Below are 26180 nucleotides of genomic sequence, written 5' to 3' on the forward strand. Positions count from 1 at the left end.
CAACTAAATAGAATCAAGGCGATGTACAATTCATTAACAAAATAAATAGGGTAAAGAATCCAAGACCACGCTATTTTCACCAGACTGCACTGCTTCCTGCATGGCTCAGTGGAAAGAGTCTGGGCTTCGGAGTCAGAGATCATGGGTTTGACTCCCGGCTCTGCCACTTGTCAGCTGTGTGACTGTGGGCAAGTCGCTTAACTTCTCTGTGCCTCAGTTACCTCATCTGTAAAGTGGGGATTAACTGTGAGCCTCATGTGGGACGACCTGATTACCCTGTATCTCCCCCAGTGCTTAGAACAGTGCTCTGCACATAGTAAGCGCTTAACATATACCAACATTATTACCCCCGATTTGACTGTAAGCCCGTCAAAGGGCAGGGACTGTCTCTATCTGTTACCAATTTGTACATTCCAAGTGCTTAGTATAGTGCTCTGCACATAGTAAGCGCTCAATAAATACTATTGAATGAATCCCTAACCACTTGAAGGATCTAAGATTCACTCCAGAAATCAATATGGTGATAAAGGTAATTAGGCAAGCAATGTAAAAAACTGTGTGTAAAGTTTTCCCCAGTTGGTCTCCACTTTGGTATCTGGCTTAATTCTTATTATTATTAGAAAAGTAGTACATAAAGCAAACTCTCCCCATTTCAGTCCACACTTCGCTCTGCTGCTTGGATCATTTTTCTACAAAACCATTCACTCCACTTCACGTCAAGAGCTTCCAGTGGTTGCCCATCTACATCCACTACTTACCATCGGCTTTAAAACAATCACCTTGCACTTTCCTACCTTATCTCCCTTATTTCCCAAATCACACACTTCACTCCTCTAATGTCAACCTATTCAAGAGCACCCAGAGACGCAGCAGGGCCTGGTGGATAGAGCCCAGTCCTGGAAATCAAAAGGACCTAGGTTCTAATCTTGGCTCCGCCTCTTGCCTGCTTATTGGTTGCCTATTAATCTCCATATCAAACAAAAATTCCTCACTACTGGCTCTCCATCACCGTGCCCCTCACCTTCCTTCTCTCCTATATCCCAGCCTGCCCACTCTACTCCTCTGGTCCTAAACTTCTCACTGTGCCTTGATCTCGCCTGACCTCTGGCCCGTGTCCTACTTTTGGCCTGGAAGGCCCTCCCTCCTCAAATTCGCTAACCATACTTCCCCCCTTCAAAGCCCTACTGAAGGCTCACCTCCTCCAGGAGACCTTCCCAGACTAAGCCCCCCTTTTCCTCAACTCCCACTACCCTCCTCATCACCCTAACTCCCTTTGCTGTACCCCGTGCCCCACAGCACTCGCGTATATATGTACGTCTGTAATTCTATTTATCTTGATGCCTGTTTGTTTGTTTTGATGTCTGCCCCCCACCTTTTAGACTGTAAGCCCGATGTGGGCAGGGATCGTCTCTACTGGTGAATTGTACTTTCTAAACACTTAGTACAGTGCTCTGCACACAGTAAGCGCTCAATAGATACGGTCGAATGAATCAAATGAATAGCCAACAGACAATCCCTCTCTCACTTTCAAAGCCTTATTAAAAGCACATCTCCTCCAAGAGGGCTTCCCCAACTTAGCCCTCATTTCCTCTTTTCCCACTCCCTTCTGCATCTCCCTTGTACTTGGACTTGCATCCTTTTTCATCCCTCCTTCAGCTCCATACCACTTATGTACATATCCATAATTTATAAGAATGGTCATCTCCCCATCTAGACTTTAAATTCTTTGCGGGCAAGGAACATGTCTACCAACTCTGTTATGTAGTATTTCCCCAAATGCTTAGTACAGTGCTCTGCACACAGTTAGTAATACAGTTAATCATACTGGTAAATCAATCAATGTTATTTGAGTGCTTACTGTGCGCAGAGCTCTGTTCTAAGCATCTGGGAGAGTTCAGCAGTCCAGATTTGGTACACAGTCCCCCACCCCCAAGTTTGCAGTCTAGAGTTAGGAGATACATCCTGAAAGCACAGTTCAATAAGGAGGTCCTGCCCCAATTTTTTTTTTTTAAGGCCCTGTCTGAGAATAGGTCAGACCATATCTGACTTACTTAATCTGTACCTACCCCCGCTCTTAGAAGAGTGTTTGACACATTGTAAGGGCTTTGATTTCTTTAAAAAAAATAAAAACAGCAGGTTTCTCTTTTCCCTTTCGAAAGACTATATGAGAGAAGATACAGATGTTGAGATTCTTTTCTCCAGGCTGGAGTGTATTAGACTGATTTGCCCAGTGAACCGCATGCATTTCAAACAACAGTGTCTAATAAGGAATTATTGTTAGCCAAATTCAACCCTCCCCGCAAAAATCAGGGAGCACCCAGAGACGCAGCAGGGCCTGGTGGATAGAGCCCAGTCCTGGAAATCAAAAGGACCTAGGTTCTAATCTTGGCTCCGCCTCTTGCCTGCTGTGAGACCTTGGGCAATTCACTTCACTTCTCTGTGCCTCAGTTACTTCATCTGCACAATGGGGATTAAGACTGTGAGACCCATGTGGTACAGGGATTGTGTCCAACCAGATTTGTTTATATCCTTACAGGGCTTAGTACAGTGCCTGTCACAAAGTATGTGCTTAAAACCAAAATCATCATAATTATTATTATTAAGGTTGTAGATGCTGGACAGATGGCAGGAAAAACTCTTTCACAGTGCAGGATGGTGGGATATGGAATTGCTATAGGAAAGTATGCAAGCAAGAGATATCATTAGGTTCAAGAAGGAGATTGATAGAATTTGTGAGAAAACCATAACAGGTTACTGGAGAAAAGACTTAGAGCAAACAATCAATGACATTTATTGAGCACTTACTTTGTGCAGAGCACTGCACTAAGTGTTTGGGAGAGTACAACATAACAGATTGGGTGGATATGTTCCCTGCCTACAAGGAGTTTACAGTCCAGAGGAATTAGGAGCTAGATAATAACTGCAGAGTTCAATGATCAGAAGGGCAATCCACACATACTTCCCTGAAGTATCCCGCTATGCAGCCAGACAGAGAACACTAGGCTTGGATGGCCACTGGTCTGCACTTGAAATGGCATTGAGCATATCTTATTAGAGAGCAGAATAACCACTATAATACAAAACAGTCCAATTTTTGGTTGGTTCATGTGTCCATTAGTGTAGCAAAAACCCATTCAACAATCTCAAAAAGAGTGTAAAGGAGACATGTTTTTACATGTCACACTGGAAATTTTGGGAGACCATTTGGGAGTGAGAAAGACGGGTGGGTTTCTTTCAGTGGGCCCACTGCTGGCATTAGCTAAAATAAGCTTATTTACTCCTGCTGCCACCAGCTTATCTCTCAGGGTCACACCTGGAGAGTTTCCGGTACTCTACCAGCCTCGACTACAGGAGGGAGAGTCAAGCAGAGGCATATCTATTCCATTCCTTGCTTGGGCAGTGGCTAGCAAGTGGAAGGCAATCTGCTACAAGTCAAAACTCACCAGTGCTGGGTAGCAGCGGCATGGGCAAGAATCGAGGGCAGAGATTCAGTTTTACTATATGGAAGGAGGCAATGGTAAACCGCTTTGTATTTTTACCAAGAAAATTCTATGGATACACTACTAAAACTATTGCAGATGGAGGTGGGGCATTCTGGGAGAGATGTGTCTATGGAGTTGCTATGGGTCGGATGCAACTCGACAGCATAAGACCACCACCACCACCAGCTAGGTTCCACAAATCTAAATTAACATAAAAATTAAGGGACTTTTACATAAAGATTTTATCATTGCTCCTTGGCAAGGAACAAAGTTATGGAAATTACTTCCCCATTCTCCCAGCAATACAGAGAGGCAGAAAGGGCTATTGTCATCATTTAAGCGTGGCAGGCCAGGAAATCAAAACATCCAGAGAAGTAACTTTCAGAAGTTCCCACGGCAAGTCAACAAGCAAGCTAGGACTAAAATACAGGTCCTCACTTGGAATCCTGCGTCTTAGCCTTTAACAAATCCTCAACAGTCCCTCCACCTCCCTGCCCACTCCTGGCACAGTCCTAGAGGACACTGCATATCCAGAAAAGACTCACCTGGTTGTCGTTCTTAAGGCCCATTTCATGGTTTCTTCAATTTTTAAAAATGTGGTGATCCCACAAGGAAGCAGACAGTTGAAACAGAAACTTGAGTACAACGGACTGTTAATCAGTAACTCCCTTAACCCAGAGCAATAAAGATATATATATACACACACACATATTCCATGCTCCCACCAAAACTCTGATTTTCAAACAAAACAACTAAAGCCATTCACCAGTTGGTACACCGTGCTGAGTATAGCAGCGTGGGCAAGGATGCAACTTTTGGGCACAGACTCACGAGCTTCTATTGAGCAGAAACGGCTGCTGTGTGAAAAAGACACAGGACCCACGTTCCTAAAAAGCTGTTTCTCCTATATCTTAAAGTCCCACTCTCTGGTCCAAGAATTAGGATTTACCAGTGCCCCAAACAATATATTACATGACATTTAGAAAATGCTAACCCATTTAATAATAGTAATAATGACGGTATTTGTTAAGCATTTACTATGTGTCAAGCACTGGTAGATACAAGCCAATCAGGTTGGAGACAGTCCCTGTCTCACATGGGGTTCACGGTCTTAATCCCCATTTTACAGAGAAGGGAACTGAGGCCTAGAGAAGTGAAGGGACTTGCCCAAGGCCACACAATAGTCAAATGATGGAGCCAGAATTTGAACCCAGGTCCTTCTGACTCCCAAGCCTATGCTCTATCCACTAAGCCATTAGAGCCCAACCAATCAATACCATTGAGTGCTATGTGCAGGGCACTGTACTAAGCACTTGGGGGTGTGCAATACATCAAAGTTGGTAGATACATTCCCTGCTCATAATGAGTTTACAGTCTAGAGAGGGAGACAAACATTAAAATAAGTTAGGGACATGGACAGAATGGAGTCTCATGGAGACCTGCCCCCTGGGAGTATTCATTGCTATTCATTCAATCGTATTCATTGAGCGCTTACTATGTTCAGAGCACTGTACTTAGCGACTGGAGTGTACAATTCGGCAAAAGATAGCGACAATCCCTGACCAACAACGGGATCACAGTCTAAAGCTACGGCTCAATGAGAGGGAGCACCATTAGACCATAAGCTACTTGAGAGCAGGGAGCCTGTGTCTTGCAACTGTTGCACTCTTCCAAGCACTTAAGTCCTCTCTTTTGCACTCAGTAGGCAATCAATAAATACCACTGATTGATTGAAATAGAAGGTTCCCATTTCCTGCAGAGCTGAGGGGAAACTCAGGGACTCTCCTACTCCTGATCTTGAAATTGGCACCTGGGTGAAGGTGGAGAGAGGGAAAGCACTGGACTACTGGCCTGTGAATGTCCAGTAGCAGACCACAGCGATTTAAATCCATCAATTCTGAATTGCTAGAAGTCCAGAATGATAACCGAAATGGATCCTTAATTTCCTTTCCTCCCCACCACGCCCTAACCCATTTCCCTTCCTCCCTTTCAGCTTCCTATTTGCTAACCATCCAAAGCAGTCGGTTAGTAAAATGTCCTGAGACTAAAATCCTCAGCAATGCATTCCATCACAGCAACTCATATGTTCCCAAAACAACATCCATCATTTCATAAACCAGGCACTTGAACTGGGAACCTAGGAAGATGGCATGGAAAGTAGTCCATGACATCTGGAGGTGAAACTTCACTTAAACAAACAATAGGTCTGGCAAATGGGTCATTTTGATGTAATGACTTAGCCTGCCCCATAAAGAACAGAAGCTACACTGTAGGTGAAACCTCTTTTTAACAAATAGCATTTCTACAAAAGTCTCTTTATTACAAGAACACTGTCAAGACCCAGAAGGTTGTCTGAAGTAAACACCCCCAGGATATACCCACGAAGTTAATCAAAATGGCATTTGATCTGTCTTACTTCATCAAAGCCAATCATCAAGTGAATACTAAACAAGTTAAATATTTTCCTGGAAGTCGGACCTGGCACAGCTTTCCAAATTCAGGGCTCATGCGGAAACCAAAGAACGTATCAGAAACATTTTCCCCTCATCTATATAAAACATATAGATGTAAAGTGTTTGAACACTGAGAATAATTCTTTTAAAATCTAGTGTTCCTTTTTTCAGCTTCCCATATTTAATTAAGCCTATTAATCTGTACTGACATTTAAAGAGGAAGCCTAGGAAAACAGTTTCAAATTTTGTATTCATTCAATAGTATTTATTAAGTGCTTACTATGTGCAGAGCACTGTACTAAGCGCTTGGGATGAACAAGTCGGCAACAGATAGAGACAGTCCCTGCCGTTTGACGGGCTTACAGTACAATGGACACCCATAGCTTTCTAGAAACTACAAAAAAAAAAGCTGGTGCTAAGTATATAGTTAGATGACACCCTTAGTTAATCCTGCTCATTTAGTCACAGCAATTGTGAAAGGGTGGGGCATTCTCTAGATCATAAACTCATTGTGGGCAGGGAATGTGTCTACCAACTCTGTTCTATTGTATTCTCCCAAGCGCTTAGTAGGTGCTCTGCACCCAGTAAGTACTCAGTAAATACCACTGATTGCATTTCTATCTGTTCTGGTTGGGGTCCAGTGGTATTTTTCCTGGCACAGTTCCACCTGCGCAACAAATTAGGACCTAAAACATTCCAGCCCCTCGTTCACCACCATTTTAACATCCCCATCTCTTACTGGCCAAGTAGTCTTTCACTGGACAGCACAGCACAGACCCACCGGCCTGTATGCAAGCTCACTCATAGCCTTCTTCAGATTCACCTCAGACCCACCAATAACTAAAGTCCCGGGTTTCCCCTTTCACCCAAATGGTCACGGGCGTCAAGGAGACATGAGTAAGTGGCCGCTGAGCTGTATCTAAACGATTTTCCTTGCAACCAAAAGGCAGACTGGAACAGAGGCCTCTATGGGTGGGAAGTCAGCATCAACCATGTCTGGCCAGGGCGGTCTTACCAGCTGAGGCTGTATTGTTCAGAGTAATGAGTTCTGCACCACTGCAGCCACAATCCACAGCTGAGCTCCATTTTTCCAGACAAAAGGGCTGCACCCAAAATGGGAAATGCTCTTGGGGAGGGACCGGAATTCTTTCAAGCTTCTCATTTCTGATTTTTTTTTAATTTTTGGTTTAAAATGCCACATAACCATCTATACCTTTCATTGAACATCGTGTAACTGTTGGCTAGGGTCAGTACATTGAAACTTTAACTTCACAAAAATGGGAAACAACTTCAGTTAACCTCTGGAACCTGGCACGAAAAGGTGTAGTAATAGTATCTATTAACACCACTTACTGTGTGCATAGCACTGTACTAAGCAGAGAGGTTAGAACAGACAGCATAAAGAAGCAGCATGGTTTAGTGGAAAGAGCATGGGCTTGGGATTCAGAGGTCATGCTTTCTAGTGCCAGCCCCTCCTCTTATCAGCTATGTGACTTTGTGCAAATCACTTAACTTTTCTGTGCCTCAGTGACCTCATCTGTAAAATGGGGATTAAGACTAAACCCCACATGAGACAACCTGATTACCTTGTATCTACCCCAGCACTTAGAACAGTGCTTGGCACATAGTAAGGGCTTAACAAATACCATTATTATTATTATAAATTGCTGGGAGAGAATACACAGGTGGGAATTAGACATGGTTCCTGTCCATCAGGGGAAAAGTAGCCCCAGAACAAGAAGTCAATCCCTTTGAGACAACCATACAGCTTTCCTTCATCTGAAAAACCTGAAACTCCTCCTCCAACCCCTACCTATATAGACAAGTTTCTAACAATCTGAATACACTTACAAGCACTTCTTAATTTTTCTGGTAACGTTTCCTTCTTCAGTGTGTGAGGAGACCTTGCCCGGTGTAAGGTTTCTTACCTGAGATGTCTGACAACAAAGCAGAGATTGTTTAACCAAATTTTAAGCCCAGATCTCTAAAACTGCCATTCTGCAGCAAATGGATTATCAGTTTTCCTTAAGAGCCCAACGGTAGGCATTGTTGTTTAAGCATAAAAGAGTTTTTAAATACAAGAATGGCTCATACAGAGTACTGTTCAACAACTTTGGGGAAAATGCATCAGGAGTTTTAATAAAGCTAAAACCCACCAATTCTTTCTGTCTTTTGTTTCATTCCCATTCTCCCATTTTTATGATTTTACTCTCCATTAACCTGTGTCCTTGCAATTTCCCTCTAGAAGTTAATAAGACATATCATTGGCAATTGGGGAATTGAAACAACTATGAGTTTCAAAAAAAGATCAAAAAGTATAGGTGCCTCTTGAATATGTAATACTCTTTATTCTGCTTAATTTTGCTGTAAGTAAATCAGTGTAAAATAGAAAACTACTATTGACTGAACTTTCATTATTCTGCAGGAGCAAGTGTCTCGGGAGGAAATACAGCAGTAAACAGTACTATCGCAGACAAAAGGTAAACTTTATGCCACTTTTTTTTCCTTTTGTAAACATGACTTTTCATTTGCTGCATTGTTTACCAAAACAACTTAACAAAACAAACATAGGTTTGATATCCCCAGTGTAGCAACTCAGTAAAAGTGATTTTCTAAATGAAGTACACAAAAGCATCAAAAAGCCTAAAAAACTCTTGACATAACCCTGAAAGACTAGGACACACACCGAATCAGAACCACCACCATGCAGAACAGAGTGCCTTTTAAGGAGCTATCAATGCTCCCTAAAAATTGTTTCTAAAGAGCAAGGGAAAACAGTCTCCTACCCGACAGCCAGGGAAATTCGAAGAAGTGTATGTTTCATGCCTCTTTGGGTAAGTCACGGTGTAAAGGGCTCAAGTGGGTAGGGTAAATGAGGCGGAAGAGCAACTGGAAAAGCAATCAGTTCTTCTTCAAAAGCTTTGCCCCCTCCTTTAATCAGCAGTTCTCTGTCTCCCACCTTTGTTTACTTGGGAATGCCTCTTTCCCCAAAACCTGTAATCTGGGAACGGTCACAGGTGATGTGCTCCCAAACGATCTACTCTTCCCACCTGGGAATGGGAGGGAGCTGGCTCCGTTTACCCTCCTGACTGATCACATGGCTGATTTTAAAATACCGGTCTCCGGAAGTCAATTCTTTATTGGCTGGCACTTTTCATCATCACTCTTAATTGTCGTCCAAGTTCAGAACCGTAATGCAAAGGAAAGTGGGGGTGGTGGGGCAGGCAACTGAGGAAGGGCCTTTTGGTATTTGTTAAACTCTATGCACCAGGTACTGTACTAAGCACTGGGAGTGGATACAGGCAAATCATGTTGGATACAGTCCCCGTTCCACATGGGGCTCCCAATCTCCATCTCCATTTAAGATGAGGGAATTGAGGCCAAGAGAAGTGAAGTGACTTACCCAAGGTCACTCAGCAGGCAAGTGGGGGAGCCAGTATTAGGAGGCTCAGAGAAGTGAAGTGCCTTACCCAAGGTCACACATCATTCATTCATTCAATCATATTTATTGAGCACTTACTGCATGCAGAGCACTGTACTAAGCGCTTGGAAAGTACAATTTGGCAACAGATGGAGACAATCCCTGCCCAGTGACGGGCTCACAGTCTAGAAGGGGGAGACAGACAACAAAACAAGTAGACAGGCATCAATAGCATAAGAATAGATAAATAGAACTATAAATATAGACATATCCAGGCAAGTGGCGGTACGAGGATTAGAATCCATGACCCTGTGACTCCCAGGCCTATGCTCTATCATTCATTCACTGACTCGTATTTATTGAGCACTAACTGTGTGGAGAGCACTGTACTAAGCGCTTGGAATGTACAATTCGGTAGTAAAGACAGTCCCTACCCAACACTATCCACTAGGCCATGCGGTTTTACCTCCCTGAGAAGGGGGACAAGACCCTGGAGGGAAACTGGGGCTTCTTTCCCTCGACCCCTAAGAGGGAATAAGGGAAAGTGGGGGGATGGAAAAGGGAGAGAAGAGAAGGCCCATCCCTCCCAGCAGCTGAGAACTTTATTCCCTGCCACATGGTGAAACCTTAATTGACCTCTGGAGAAGCCCCCCCACCCCTGACCCTGTGCAAGGGGGGCAGAAGGATGGTGGGTTTGCTTGCTCCCGAGGGGTCACCCGGACTCCTGGTTTCCCAAATAAGGGGGGGTGGGCATTCATTCATTCACTCGTATTGATTGAGCCCTTATGTGTGCTGAGCACTGTACTAAGCGCTTGGAATATACAATTCAGCAACAGATAGAGACAATCTCTACCCGACAACGGGCTCCCCAGGCCTCAGGGTCAAGGACCAGCCTGATCCCGGGGAGGGAGGGGGGTGGCAATGAAACATTCCCCTCTCCAAACCGGTTTGAGGGGCTCGGGTGCAGGACGGCCCACCCCCCGCCCTCACTCCTGCCCTTTCATTCCTTCAATAGTATATACTGAGCGCTCACTGCGTGCAGACTGCCTGGCAAAGTACACTAAAGAGATCAAGAGAGGAGACCCCTGCCCACACCGAGCTGACTCGCCTCCCCCCGTCCACCTGCGCCCCTGGGAGGGCTTACCTTTCTGAGTGGGAGTCCTGGGGAGTCCTGGGGGGTCCTGGAGGTCCTGGGGGTCCTGGGGATGGAAGCTGGACAGAGCTGGACAGGGCCGGACCGGCCCACCAAGTTCCCGGCAAGGGAACCGCCGACCCGGGAAGGGGGAGATCGCAGACCCCGACCTGCTTTCTCATTCAAACTCACACACAGACAGTCACACACTCACACACAGAGTCACACATTCACACCCCTCTGGCGGCCGCCGGGGAAACCCGGAGCGGGAGCGGCGGCGGACGGACTGGACGGGATCCCCGAGAGCCCGGGAAACACCAGCGGCCCTTCCTTGTTGCCCTGACCACCAAACCAAGCGGGAAAGGCCACGTCCCCCTCTGGGGAAGCCTGCCCCATCCTGCCCTGTCCTGCCCCTTCCATCCCCATCCTGCCCCATCCATCCCCCTCCATCCCCATCCTGCCCCCATCCTGCCCCGTCCACCTCTATACATCCCCTTCCATCCCCATCCTGCCCCATCTATCTATCCCCCCCATCCCCATCCATCCTCATCCTGCCCCCTATCTTGCCCCATCCACCTCCATCCATCCCCATCCTGCCCCATTCATCTATCTCCCCCATCCCCATCCATCCCCATCCTGCCCCTGTCTTGCCCCATCCACCTCCATCCATCCCCTTCCTCCCCCATCCTGCCCCTTCATGCCATATTCTGCCCCATTCTGCCCCATCATTCATTCAATCGTATTTATTGAGTGCTTACTGTGTGCAGAGCACTGTACTAAGTGCTTGGAATGTACAATTCGGCAACAGAGACAATCCCTGCCCAACAATAGGCTCACAATCTACCATACCCTTACTTTCCCATCCTGCCCCATCCATCCCCATAATAATAATAATGGTATTTGGTAAGCGCTTGCTGTGTGCCAAGCACTGTTCTAAGTGCTGGGGTAGATACGAGGTAATCAGGTTGTCCCACGTGGGTCTCACAGTCTGGTATCATGGTTTAGTGGACCGAGCATGGGCCCAGGAGTCAGAAGATCATGGTTATAATCCCACCTCTGCCGCTTGTCTCCTGTGACCTTGGGCAAGTTGCTTAAATTCTCTGGGCCTCATTTCCTTCATCAGCAAACTGGGAATTGAGACTCTAAGCCCTGTATGGGCAGGGACTGTGTCCAACTGGATTATTTTGTATCTAGCCCAGCGCTTAGAACAGTGCTTGGCACATAGTAAGTGCATACCAAATACCATAATCATTTTTATTATTATTATTATTATTATTATTAATCCCCATTTTACAGATGAGGTAACAGATGAGGGAAGTCAAGTGACCTGCCCAAAGTCACACAGCTGACAAGTGGCGGAGCGGGGATTAGAACCCAGGACCTGCCTGTGTTCCCAAGCCTGTGCTCTTTCTATTAAGCCACACTGCTTCCTCATCCTGCCCAATCCATCCCCATCCACCCCCATCCTGCCCTATCCCCGGGAATAGCACCTGTTCCCACGGCCCGATTGCCTCGCTTTTTATTAGTTTGGAATTTGTTAGGCACTTATTATGTGTCAAGCAGTGAACTAAGCACTGGGGTCAACACCAGCTAAGCAGATTGGACACGGCCCAAGTCCCACATGGGACTCACAGTCTTAATCCCCTTTTTAAAGATGAAGGAACTGAGGCCCAGAGAAGTGAAGGGACTAGCCCAGGGGCACACAGCAGATGATTGTATCCAACCGGATTTGCTTGTATCCACCCCAGTGCTTAGTACAGTGCCTGGCACATCGTAAGTGCTTAACAAATACCATAATAATAATAATAATAAGGTGGTGGAGCTAGGATTAGGACCCAGGTCCTCTGACTCCCAGACCCTTGCTCTCATTACTAGGACATCCTGCTTACCGTTTGGGGGAGTTCCTGCTCTTTTTCTACCCGTTTTTACTCCTGCAGAAGCCCCATGACTATATATGATTACCTCGGGTCTGTATATCCCTCTTACTTTTCCAAAGTACTTTCACATCAATTATCTCATTCTGTCCTCAGGACATCCCCTTGAGGAAGGAAGGGGCAGGTGTCATCCAGATTTTTGCAAGGGATGGAAACAAGCACAGAGAGGTTAAGTGATTTGCCTGAGGTCACTCAGAAGAAATTGCAACTCGATTCCAGGCCTCCTGATTCTGCCACTATTTCCACTTGACAGTTCTGCTGCCTATCAGCATATGTGAGATCAATCAATCAATTGTATTTATAGAGCGCTTACTGGGTGCAGAGTACAGAACTAAGCACTTGGGAGAGTACAATATAACAGAGTTGGTAGACTTGTTTCCTGCCCATGTAAGATGCATGTTTTGTCTTGATTTAAGACCCGTTTTTTCCATGCTGTTTGTCAAGGGCAATTTGGTTGGGGGATACAGGTGGGGATCTTTGGGGAGACTCGAGTATCAAACCCACCTTTCGTCCCAGGCAGTAGAAGCATCATGACACGGTGGATAGGGCATGGACCTGGGAGTCAGAAAGTCATGGGCTCCAATCCCTGCTCTGTCACTTGTCTGCTGTGTGACCTTGGACAAGTCACTTGACTTCTCTGTGCCTCAGTAATCTCATCTGTAAAATGGGGATTTAGACTGTGAGCCCCACGTGGGGCACAGATTGGGTCCAACCTGATTATCGGGGAAGCAGCGTGGCTCAGTGGAAAGAGCTTGGGCTTCGGAGTCAGAGGTCATGGGTTCGACTCCCGGCTCTGCCACTTGTCAGCTGTGTGACTGTGGGCAAGTCACTTAACTTCTCTGTGCCTCAGTTACCTCATCTGTAAAATGGGGATTAACTGTGAGCCTCACGTGGGACAACCTGATGACCCTGTATCTCCCCCAGCGCTTAGAACAGTGCTCTGCACATAGTAAGCGCTTAACAAATACCAACATTATCATTATTATCTAGTATAAATCGCAGTACTTAGAACAGTGCTTGGCACATAGTAATCACTTAATAAATATTATTATTATTAGCATCCACTGAGCAAGTATGGAGCAGAGGGGCCGGCCTGAGTCTCACATGGGGATACTGATCTATAACCCCCACACTCCTGCCCCTCCAAACCACGCTGTGGATTTGTTTGTGTGGACCAAGGCGACCTTATCTTGTATCTTCCCCAGTGCTTAGAACAGTGCTTGGCACATAATAAGCGCTTAACAAATAACATCATTATTATTCTGATTAGAGACCAAGACAGAAGAAATGTTAGTTGGAAGACAGGCCTGACATCCAGGCCCAGGTATTCCAGGGTTTGCAGTTATCAGCCTTCCGATCAACCTGCTCTATTGTTTGCTGGTTGAAAGTTGGGGCTGGGACCGAAGTCCTGAGCCACAGTTTGAAAATCCTCCTCCAATAGAAAGGGCCTGGGGAAAGCGTGGAGCCCAGGGCTTGGCGAAGCTGGGAGCAATCTTGACACACCAGAAGCGATTTCTTTTTATCCCCTGTTTGCTTGTTTAGGGAGCTGAATATCTACAGGGGCTGGGGGGACGGGCCGCCGGTCCTGTTTGTCAAACCCTTGGTGTGGAAGACGGCCGGGGATAGAGGACTGTGACCTCTTGGAGCAAGATCTAGGATTTCACCTTTTCATCTCGCTTGGTCGGTACCATAGAAACAGCCCATTTGTATTATTCGGTTCAACAGAAGCAATTACAATGTCACAGCAAAGCACTATGGGCAAGAAGAAACTTTATCCTAAAAGTAGCCCTGCGCTCCCAGGCTTGAAAAGAAAGAGAAAGCAACCCCACCAGAGGTAGAAGTCTAATTTTTTTTGTTGTTTTCAGTAGCTGCTCAGGAGGGTGAGCAATTTCAGGACCCAAAATTAAGGGGTTTAAATTGGGCTAGCCCTGGGTGGTTGTTCCAAATAGTTCTCTCTGCCCAAATACAAACACCTTCCTGCGAATAAGTTAGGCAGATAACCCTGTTGCCCCCAAACCTCGTTCTCTTCACAACCCGTCACTTCTCTGTGGTTTGCTTTTGTTGGGCAGAGAGGAAACACTTTAAATCTCCACAGGAACAGAATAGCAAAAAACAGGAATATCCTTTCCCCTCTGCTTCCCACCTATTCCCAGCCTACCTACTCCTGGGATGCTGTTGCAGGTGCGTTTTTAACTGAGCCTGTAAAATGCGGATACCCAGAAGGAGGAGTTAGAGAGGCAAACAAGCGCCTAATTGTGCAGTGTTTTGTTTTTTTTTGTTTTTTGGGGGGTGGTTCGGGAGGGGATTTAATGGTATAGATTCACTTAATCATATTTATTGTGCCTCTACAAGTTTATCAGGTTGAAAACAGTCCCTGTCCCCCATGGGACTCACAGTCTAAACTGGAGGGTGGAGGATTTAATCCCCATTTTACAGATGAGGCAACGGGGTCCAGAGAAGTTAAGTGTCGTCCTCAAGGTCACACAGCAAGCAACTGGCTGAATGGGGATTAGAACCCAGATCCTCTGTCTGCTTTGTGTGTCCCTCACAATTTTTCAGCGAAGTCATCATCCTGCCAACATGTTTATTCGTCTTTTTTTTCTGTAGTTTGCACTGTCATTTGACATACCTATTGCTATTACAACATAAAAGCATGGCTATAATAGCACTCAGAGTATGTAATGCTCTTTCCCCATATACATTACAGTTATGAGAAGCAGCATGGCTCAGTGGAAAGAACCCAGGCTTGGGAGTCCAAGGTCATCGGTTCGAATCCCAGCTCTGCCACTTGTCAGCTGTGTGACTGTGGGCAAGTCACTTAACTTCTCTGGGCCTCAGTTACCTCATCTGTAAAATGGGGATTAAGACTGTGAACCTCACGTGGTACAACCTGATTACCCTGAATCTACCCCAGTGCTTAGAACAGTGCTCTGCACATAGTAAGCGCTTAACAAATACCAACATTATTATTATTATTGGGGGGCATGAGTAATGAGACACCCATCAGCACAGTACTAAGACTTCCCAGCATGGAGATCATTTAAAAGTGAACAGAAAAGACAACAAGAATTCCAGAGTCAATAATTACCATTTTAGAACCGTACAAGAACAGAACAATCTGCTCCAGAGCTCCACTGAGGTAGCCCAAGGACATTTTCAGTTTCATTTCTTTTTTTCCAATGGAATGTAGGGTTAAAATGGGCCTCCCCTGGTTTATATGGGAAAGGATTTCCCGGTTGGTTTTATCAGAGGGCTGAGGGAATCTCAAACCTCCTAATTTAAGGATGAGCTCTTCCCCACACTACTAGGGTCTTGCCATAGAAAAAGCACACTGGTCAGCTGCTGGATTGGCAAGGCCACCCATCCTCGAGCCTAAATGGGGAAAGACATTTATGACAGCCATTTGGCTTTAAATTTCCTCTAGCAGTAAAACGGGCCAGCCATGTCAGGACTGATTTTTTTTTTTTTATGACAATGACTGCTGGAAAACACACCCTCTCTTCCCCCCCTCCCCCTACTACCTTCATCTCCAGCCCCATGAACCTCATTAATTATACAGCCTTGTCCTTGTCTTTGCCGCCTGAACTGGCGGCCAGATTTCTATCTTTACTCCCTGTCACTACCCGGTCTTTGGGAAATTTCCATATGTGGGTGCTTAATAAATGCTGTGCTGTTTGATGATGATTATCAGGAGACGCAATTCTGGGCTGTTTATTCTATTCTATTATTGTGTTTACACTTGCAGTGGCTATTAGTAGTGGGGGGAAATCTGGCAAATTTCGTGGAGGGTCTTAGCCTAGAGACATGATTGGCTTTGTGCTTCTGTCTCCATTGTTCTTCCTGTCAGTGTTTCGTAGGGGGTGGAGAGAAATAAGAAGCAGCATGGCTCAGTGGAAAGAGCATGGGCTTTGGAGTCAGAGGTCATGGGTTCGAATCCCAGCTCGGCCACTTGTCAGCTGTGTGACTTTGGGCAAGTCACTTAACTTCTCGGTGCCTCAGTTACCTCATCTGTAAAATGGGGGTTAAGACTGTGAGCCCCACGTGGGACAACCTGATTCCCCTGTGTCTACCCCAGCGCTTAGAACAGTGCTAGTAAGCGCTTAACAAATACCAACATTATTATTATTATTAAATAAGAAAGTTGTCCTCAATCCTAGAGGGATCCACACACACACACTCTACTGTCTCTGGGAAGTAGTGTGCCTCGTCCATTGATGGAATTTATTGAGCGCTAACTGTGTGCCGAACACTGTGCTCAGAGTTTGAGAGAGTGCAATACCACAGAGTTGGTAGACATGTTCCCTTCCCATAAAAAGCTTGGAAAGAGGACAGGCCTGGGAGTCAGACGACTTGGTTTCTAATCCTGACTCTGCCAATTGCCTGCTTTGTCACCTTAGGCAAGTCACTTAACTTCTCTGTGCCTGTTTCCTCATCTTCAAAATGGGATTTCAATTCTTGTTCTCCCTCGTTCTTAGCTACGTGAGCCCTGATGATTTTGTCTGACCTGATGATCTTGTACCAACCCCAGAGCTTAGTACAGTGCTTGGCACATAGTGAATGTCTAACCAATACCATAGATTATTATTTATTATTATTACTATCCGCTTTCTTGCTTCCCACTTCTGCCAACTTCTTCATGTGCCTTTTGTTGAGCAGAAGAGACAGGAAGGAAGACACTGTTGCCCCGTCCCTCTTTCCCCAGCTCTGCCCCCTCTTTCCTTCCAGATCAATCTCCTAGCCTTGATTTTAGTGATGAGAGCATCAATCAGTGATATTTATTAAGCACTTACTGTCTCCAAAGCACTGTACTAAGTGCTTGGGAGGGTAAAGAATCAATAACCATCCAGTTTTAATCTTGGCAAATTAAGATAATGTCAGCATGAGGCAGCCCTCCTGGCGCCCTCTCTCAGGGGAGGTTCCAGTCCCCAGAAAGCCACGGATCCAGCTCCTTTTTAAAAAAATGGTATTTATTAAGCACTTAATATAATAATAATAATGGTATTTGTTAAGCACCTACTATGTGTCAAGCACTGTTCTAAGCAATGGGGTAAATACAAGGGAATCAAGCTCATAGACTTAATCCCCGTTTTACAGATGAGGGTAACTGAGGCACAGAGAAGTTAAGTGACTTGCCCAAAGTCACACTGCTGATAAGGGGCAGAGCCAGGATTAGAACCCATGACCTCTGACTCCCAAGCCCGTGCTCTTTCCATTAAGCCATGCTGCCTCTCCATGGCTCACTATGTGCCAGGTTATGTGCTAAGCATTCCTTCCTTAGGGCATCAGGTAGGACCGAATTCACGAGGCTTCAGTTTTCCCCGCTGAGCTCTTTGGGTCAGGAAATCCTCACCCCGTTCAGTCCGGGGAGAGAGTTTTCTCCCCTTTACAGTGGGGAATGCCCCCCTACCCAGGAGGCTCCCATGGGCTCAACAGCTCTTGGAGGGAAGGAGAGAAGACAGGGCTGCAGGGAATAGCAGGAGGAGGGGCAAGAGCAAGTCTTAGACACCCACCCCCAGTCCCAGGCCCAAACAGCCGGTGCTGGCCGTGGGGCAGGAAGAGTTGGTATCTATCGACTCGGAGCTGGGGGAGATTTGGATCCCCCTGGATTCAGAAACCTCGTTGCAGCCCCCATGGAAGATGGAGACCTGGTGGGCTCCATCCAGTGAGGAAAGGGCCTCAGTGGTGCTACCCTTATAAGACATTTTAGTGGAGAGAAGGTGGGGAAAGAGACCAGAAATTCCAGAGAGGAACTCCATGTCGAGTACAGGCTATGAAATGGAACAATGGGGGTCTCCATCAAGAGCAGGGTGGGATACAGAGCAGTGGCCGGTAGGTACTCCAACTTACTGAGCTTCTTTTTTTTATGATATTGGTTTAAGCGCTTACTATGTGTCAAACACTGTTCTAAGCACTGCAGTGGGTGCAAGTTAATTAGATTGGACACAGCCCCTGTCCTACAGGGGACTCACAGCCTAAGGAAGAGGGAGAACAGGAGAACTAAGGCATAGAGAGGTTGTGACTTGCTAAAGTTACCATGACTCCATTTGAAAGCTAAAAGTGGCAAGCTGGAGCCACCTCAAAGTTGTTTATTGAGACCTTTTAGACCAGGTTCTATGTTGGTGAAAGGTTACCAGTCTTCACCACAGCTGATGTGAGTCTCTCCTCCATGGCATGGCTGAGGAGACACAAGGTCCCATCATCACGGTCCCTTCCCAAGGGATTCTGGAGGATGGATTCCAAGTGGCATTGTCTATAACCACATTAACCCTGTCTATAAGTGTTTGGGGCACACAAGCATCTCTTTTCCTCGCCCTTCTCATATAGTCTTTTCTGGACGTCCGCAGCATGAACTGTACCACAGAAACCGTCACCCTGCCCCACTACTAACTACTCTTACTATGTAGCTTCTTTATGCTAGTGGTAGTAATCCGTCTTAATTTTCAGCACCACCATGACAGCCGGCAGTGTCACCCCAGCTCGCTACAACGAAGCTGCATTGTGAACGGGGTAAGGTTGTGTTTGAACGTGAGAGTGTGCATATGGTTCATTCAATCATACTAACTGAGTGCTTAATGTGTGCAGAACACTGTACTAGGCACTTGGTAGAGTACAATATAACAATAAACAGACATGTTCTCTGCCCAAAATGAGCTTACTGTCTAGAGGGGGAGACAGGCATCAATAAAAAAAATATATAGATATGGACATAAGTTCTGGGAGGGAGGATGAATAAAGAGAGCAAGTGCAAGGGGTGATGCAGAAGAAAGGCAGTGGGAGAAGAGGAAAAGAAGGATTAGTCTGGGAAGGCTACTTGGAGGAGATGTGTCTTAAATAAGACTTTGAAGTGGGGGAGAGTAATTGTCTGTCAGATTTGAGGAGCGAGGCCATTCCGGGGCCAGAGGCAGGATATAGGCCCACGATAAGGTGGGGCGCTTCAAGATATGAACATCCTGCATTTTTGAATGGTTAATGTTTGATCTTCTCAGAGTTTGAATTCCTAAGTTGCCCTATTTGGCCGGGGAAGAGGGAGGAGGGACTTTTGTGGAGCTGAGGAAGAAGGGACCCTGGCTGACCACTGAGGGCACACAGTTTTGTCCAAAACCAAAGCATGTGAGGTTGACCCTGGAGCTGACCTCCCCACAGCAGGTGGGCCCCAGTCAGGGCCACCATGGCTAGGACTCTCCCAGCTCCTCGAGAGGGTTCATGCTATCCCATTTATTCATTCATTCATTCAATAGTATTTATTGAGCGCTTACTATGTACAGAGCACTGTACTAAGCGCTTGGAATGTACAATTCGGCAACAGAGAGAGGCAATCCCTGCCCATTGACGGGCTTACAGCCTAATCAGGGGAGACAGACAAACAAAAACAATAGCAATAAATAGAATCAAGGGGATGTACATCTCATTAACAAAATAAATAGGGTAATAAAAATAGATGAGCACAGTGCTGAGGGGAGGGGAAGAGAGGGGGGGAGGCGAAGAGGGAAAGGGGGGGAAGGGGGCTTAGCTGAGGGGAGGTGGGGGGGGCAGAGAGGCAGCAGAGCGAAAAGGGGAAGCTCAGTCTGGGAAGGCCTCTTGGAGGAGGTGAGCTCTCAGTAGGGCTTTGAAGAGGGGAAAAGAGTTAGTTTGGCGGAGGTGAGGAGGGAGGGCATTCCGGGACAGCGGGAGGAAGTGGGCCAGGGGTCGACGGCAGGATAGGAGAGAACGGGGGACAGTGAGGAGGTGGGCGGCAGAGGAGCGGAGCGTGCGGGGTAGGCAGTAGAAAGAGAGAAGGGAGGAGAGGTAGGAGGGGGCAAGGTGATGAAGAGCCTTGAAGCCTAGAGTGAGAAGTTTTTGTTTCGGTGAGAAGTTTTTGTTTCCCGAGGCCCTTCGCCCCACTCGACAGCCGGGAGCATGAAAAGCACACCGGGAGGGGAGGGAGAGCTGGTGGAAAGCTGTCAATTATACTGGTGTCACTGCAACGGCCGGGCTGTGTGGGTGAAGCAGCGGGAGGGCCCTCTTCCCTCCCCTCAAAGCAGGAAAGCAGCACAGACCAAAGAGGAAGGCACCTGTGAGAAGCTTTGTGTTCGTTTTCTTTTTATTTAAAAATGAATCCAAAAATCAAATCTCCCGGGGCCAGCAGCGATGGGAATTCCGTAGCCATATTCTGGTCCAGTGAAGTCATGTGTGGAAGGAAGGTGCTAGGCCAATGTCGGGTTTCATCATATGATTGGGCTGGGGGAAAAGGGGAAGGGGTAGAGGGTGCCATGCTGGACCCTAGTTCAACCCTTTCACCTTGGGATTGGTAGACTTGATAAGATACCGAGACAACTTTGTTAGCCAACCAAACACCTCTTTTGCAAATCACACCTCCATTGCGGACTTGGTGGAATTCCAGGATTCATTCATTCAATAGTATTTATTGAGCACTTACTATGTGCAGAGCACTGTACTAAGCGCTTGGATTGTCCTCTAATTCATGACATGTGGCCACTGTTTTGATCAGCCACATAGATGAACAGAAGTCATGCCTCCTAAAGACTTCCTCTTCAATATTTTTAAATAAAAAGGGGTTTTGTATTAAAACAGTCTTCTGCAGTATAGAAGAATATATTTGTGTTAAAAGCTGTCAAAAGGTGAGCATTGAAAAAATGAACCACAGTAGCCTTTGGATTGTAACTACTTGTACGTTTAAGTAAACTCTCCTGATTTTCTTTTTGGTGCAAGTTGTTTAGGGAAATAAGAAGTTAACAGAATCATTTCATTTTAATAGCATCTGCTGTTCAAGCCACATTGAAACCAAATGTTCTTTCCCTCCTTCGGATAAAAAAGCTTGTCAAAGCCCAGAGTGATTCAGGAGCAGAATCTGCTACAAACAGCATAAGTAGCATGGACTGGGAGAAAAAGCCAGGGCCTGGGAGTCAGAAGACCTGGGTTCTAATTGCAGCTCCTCCACATTTCTGCTCTATGACCTTGAGCAAGTCACTTCACTCCTCTGTGCCTCAGTTTCCCTCTTCTCCCTCCTACTTAAACTGTGAGTCCCATGTGAGACAGGGACTGTGTCCAACCTAATTAACTTGTTTTTACCCCAGCACTTACAACGGTGTTAGACACATAGTGCTTTACAAATTTCATTAAAAAAACCCAGGTTACCAGACTTCCATTTCCCTTCTCTAATCCCTAGGCAACACTCTTTCCCCTGAATGTGGAACTAAAGAAATGGCCGGGGATGAATTTCTTTGTCATCAATGACTCCTCCATTAAGTATTCCATTTAAACTAGAGTGCCTCTTCCTCTCCTGAATCTTCACATGCCGCTTTGTAAAGGAAAATTAAATGAAAAGGTACATTTGTGCAATGCCGAGGTTACAATTAACTTCCTAAAAGTCAAGAAGTAGAGAAGTTCCCAAAACACTAAATTCAAACTTCCTTCTCATCAAATATAAAGTTTATTTCACAAATGAAGAGAGATTATAAAGATGACACAGTCGGTGTAACGTATCCATGATCCGTTGGAAACTTTCCAACAAATAATTTATTTTCGGTTTTCTTTTCTTTTCCTTCTGTTTTTTCTTTGGTTTTTTTTTTTTTTTTTGATGGTGGTGGTGGTCGGACAGTGGGAGATGGCTTCTGTACTGGTTCCTCCTATGTATTTTTGGTTTCTAGTGGGGAAGTAATCTTGTTTTTATCCTCTGGAAAATACTATAAAGTTTTTCAAAGAAAACAATAGTTGTGAGCTGGAGGAGAAGCAGGGGGAATTTTCCCAGCTCCTGGGGACCTCTACAACTTATGGCGGCAATCGTTTGTTTTGACTCTATTATTGGGCTCTGAAAAGAAAGACCTCCCACAGAGCAAATATCTGCAACCTTTCTTGATGTCCTTAGCCTCAAATGCCCTAGAAGTTTTTTTTTTCTTTTAATTAAAGCACTTAGTAAGCCTCAGACCCAAGTGATAACATTTAAACACGTAGTGAAACCGCCATTTATTTTACATGTCGTTATCTAGCTTTAAAATGATAGCAGAACTCCATAACACAATGACGACTTGATAATATGGATAAACTTGATCGTTCAGACTATATCCACCCACTTTTCTCCTGGTTACTGGGCTCCGATGGATTTACTATGCAAAAATCCACAGGCCTGAAACAATTAGATGCTATTATTGAGCACTAAAATGCAGAGTTCCTGAAGGTGGTAAATAACAATAAAACACAAAACAAAGAGAAATCCTCCTTTCTCTTGCAGTTTAGTGTTTCAGTGACTTGTACGTTACCAATGCAGTACTTGTTTTGTTATGGGAAAAGCAAATGAAATTTCAGCTCATGTCTGAAATTTAACTCATACGGGAGGGCAGCCCCCATCCCCCACTCCCCCCAAAAAATGTCCCGGAAATCTGTCTGCTTCTTAAAAGGACCTGACTACACATAACTCTGTCCATTAAAAATAAGTGGGTTTTTCTGTGTATCTGTCCCATTTGAGCAGAATGGAGCTGAAAAACAAGAGATTGAAGTTATTCAAACAGTAGCCGCATGTTCTACTTGATAGAGCATGGGCCTGGGAGTCAGAGGATCTGAGTTCGAATCCCAGATCTGCCACTTGTCTGCTGCGTGAAGTTGGACGAGTCACTTCACTTCTCTGTGCCTCAGTTACCTCATCTGTAAAATGGAGCCTGTGAAGCCCTATGTGAGACAAGGACTGTGTCCAACCTGATTCACTTGTAACTACCCCGGCACTTTGTACAGAGCCTGGCATGTAATAATATTTTTAAAAATTAATAATTTCTTACTAATAATATTAAAAAAACAAAGCCCAGGAGTTTGAAGTTATTCAAACAGGGTAGTTTGGCCTAACAGATGGAAGGATAAAAAACTGCTGATATCAATACTATCTCACTAGGTGCTTAGTACAGCACTCTGCACGCAGTAAGTGCTCAATTAATACGATTGAATGAATGAATGAATGAATACAGTAAGTGCCCAATAAGTGCCATTGATTGATTTCAGACTACATTTAGTAAGTGTCAACTAGTATTGCTGTGCACCGTCCTAAGTGCATGGGAAGTACGAAACAGAGCAGTAACATGTTCCCTGCCCCAAAGCAATTTACACTCTAATGGAGAAAAATGGTCCAAAAGTATTTAAAATGAATCAAAATGAATAATCAAGCATTCCATTCAATAATAATAATTATATTATTATGGTATTTGTTAAGCGCTTACTATGTGCCAGGCACTGTACTAAGTGCTGGGGTGGATACAAGCAAATCGGGTTGGACACAGTCCCTGTCCCGCATAGGGCTCACAGTCTTTATCTCCATTTTACAGATGAGGTAACTGAGGCCCAGAGAAGTGAAGTGACTTGCCCAAGGCCATACAGCAGACAAGTGGTGGAGTCGGGATTAGAATCCATGACATAAACATGAGTGCTGAAGGTGGGCATGGGGCTAGAGATGACTGAAAGGTTAATGCAAATTTAGATGCTGATTTGCTGGAGGAAATGGAACTGCTTGTCTGCTATGTGACCTTGGGCAAGTCACATTACTTCTCCATGCCTCAGTTACCTCTTCTGTAAAATGGGGGTTAAGACTGTGACTCATAAGAGGAATAGGGACCCAATTTGCTTGTCCACCTCAGTGCTTAGTACAGTGCCTGGCACAAACTAAACGCTGAACAAATGCCACAATTATTATTATTATTTTTTCCGGAGGGCTTTGAATGTGGGGAGAGCTGGGGTCTGTCAGATTTGGAGAGGGAGGGATTCGAAGCCACAGGAGCAGCATGAGGGAGAGGATGGCATGAGGGAGGAAGTGGAAGAGGAGATGGTGGAGTAAAAGGGAGTACGGTGAGAGTTATTTGGGGAGGAAAGAAGAGAGAGTTTTAGGAAGTAGCAAATTCATTCATTCAGGCATATCTACTGAACACTTACTGTGTGCAGGGCACTGGATTTAAGCACTTGGGATAGAGAAGCAACATGGCTCAGTGGAAAGAGCTTGGGCCTGGGAGTCAGAGGTCATGGGTTCGAATCCCTGCTCTGCCACTTGTCAGCTGTGTGACTGTGGGCAAGTCACTTAACTTCTCTGTGCCTCAGTTCCCTCATCTGTAAAATGGGGATGAAGACTGTGAGCCTCACGAGGCACAACCTGATTACCCTGTATCTACCCCAGCGCTTAGAACAGTGCTCTGCACATAGTAAGCACTTAACAAATACCAACATTATTATTAAGAGCCCTAGAGGTGGGCTCTGCCACTTGTCTGCTGTGTGACTTGGGACAATTCACTTAATTTCTCTGGGACTCAGTTACCTCATCTGCAAAATGGGGATTCAATACCAGTTCTCCCTCCTACTCTGACTGTGAGCCCTGTATAGTAGAGGGTTTGATCAGATTATTCTGTATCTACCCCAGTTTTTAATACAGTACTTGGCACAAATTAAGTGCTTAAGTGCGGTTTCCCCTGTCTATTTATTTTAATGGCTGTCTCCCTGACTAGACTGTAAATGCCTTGAATAAGAATTATTATCATGTTCCCTCTAGTTTCTAATCTTATTGTGGGTGGAGAACATAGCTTCCAAATCTGAGAAGCGTGACCTAGTGGATAGAGCATGGGCCTGGGAATTAGATGGACCTGAGTTCTAATCCCAGCTCTGCCACTTGTCTACTGTGACCTTGGGCAAGTAACTTCCCCTCACTGTGCCTCAGTTCCCTCATCTGTAAAATGGAGATTAAGACTGTGAGTCCCACCTGGGACATGGACAGTGTCCAACTTGATTAGTTTGAATCTATCCCAGCACTTAAGCCAGTGTTTGGCACACAGTAAGTACTTAATAAATTCCATTAATAAAACAAAAAACTCTGTTATATTGTACTCTTTCAAGTGCTTAGTACGGTGTTCAACACACAGCAAGCGCTCAATAAATACAATTGATTGATGTTACCAGCTCTATTGTATAGTGATTTGTGGTACTCTTTCAAGTGCTTAGTACGGTGCTCAACACACAATAAGCGCTCAATAAATATGATTGATTGATGTTACCAACTCTGTTGTATAGTGATTTGCCCACGTGCTTACTACAGGACTATATCCCCTGACCCTCATTTATTTTAATGTCTGTCTCCCCATCTAGAAGGTAAGTTCTCTGTGGGCATGGAACATATCTACCAACTGTGTATCACACTCTGGCCAATGCTTAGTAAAGTGACCTGAGCACGATAAGCACTCAATAAATAAAATTGATTGAGCGATGGCATTTACTGAGCACCTACTGCATGCAAAACACTCCTTGTGAGTGCTTGGGAGAATATATTTGAAGCAGTTAAAGTTTTCTGATTCTCTTACACTCAAGGAGCTTACACTCTAAGGAGAAGCAGAGTGAATATCCTTTAAAAACCCTTATTTAGCTTATTTGGTCCCATCATCCAAGAAATTTTCAAATAAGGAGTAATGAATGATCCTAGAGTTTTGGCTATTTTGGCCCCTCATGCGCCCGTTATTGAAATCCCATTACCAGAAACATCATCTTTGTCTTCATGTGTGCGTTAGACCTTACGCTTTCCCTCCACCTCTCACTCACGTCCTCTTTCTCTCATAGAAGTACGGTATTGATAGTAGTGGAACTAACTGAACACTTACGGAATGCAATGAGTAGGAAGGAGAACAGAGAATCTCCATGTTGCAGATGAGGGAACTGAGGCACAGAGAATGTAAGTGACTTACCTAAGGTCAAGTCGCAGGTAAGTCGCAGAGCAGGGATTAGAACCCAAGTCCTCTAACGCCCAGG

General features: G+C 45.3%; 1 protein-coding gene and 1 non-coding gene across 2 annotated transcripts in view; one reads left to right on the top strand and one right to left on the bottom strand.

The window, feature by feature from the left end:
• Positions 1 to 8983, bottom strand: part of PLCH1 (phospholipase C eta 1) — a 248057-nt gene extending 239074 nt beyond the window's left edge. Inside the window, exon 1 of the mRNA XM_029072294.2 lies at positions 8722 to 8983. The gene's annotated coding sequence lies outside the window, so the exon portion shown is untranslated. The remainder of the gene's footprint in view (positions 1 to 8721) is intronic.
• On the top strand, positions 3296 to 3433 carry LOC114817218. Its single transcript, XR_003765064.1, has one exon. It is a non-coding gene; the product is annotated as a small nucleolar RNA SNORA7 (small nucleolar RNA).
• Positions 8984 to 26180: the final 17197 nt, after the last annotated feature.

Source organism: Ornithorhynchus anatinus, chromosome 1 (genome assembly GCF_004115215.2).
Source record: "Ornithorhynchus anatinus isolate Pmale09 chromosome 1, mOrnAna1.pri.v4, whole genome shotgun sequence".
NCBI lineage: Eukaryota > Metazoa > Chordata > Mammalia > Monotremata > Ornithorhynchidae > Ornithorhynchus > Ornithorhynchus anatinus.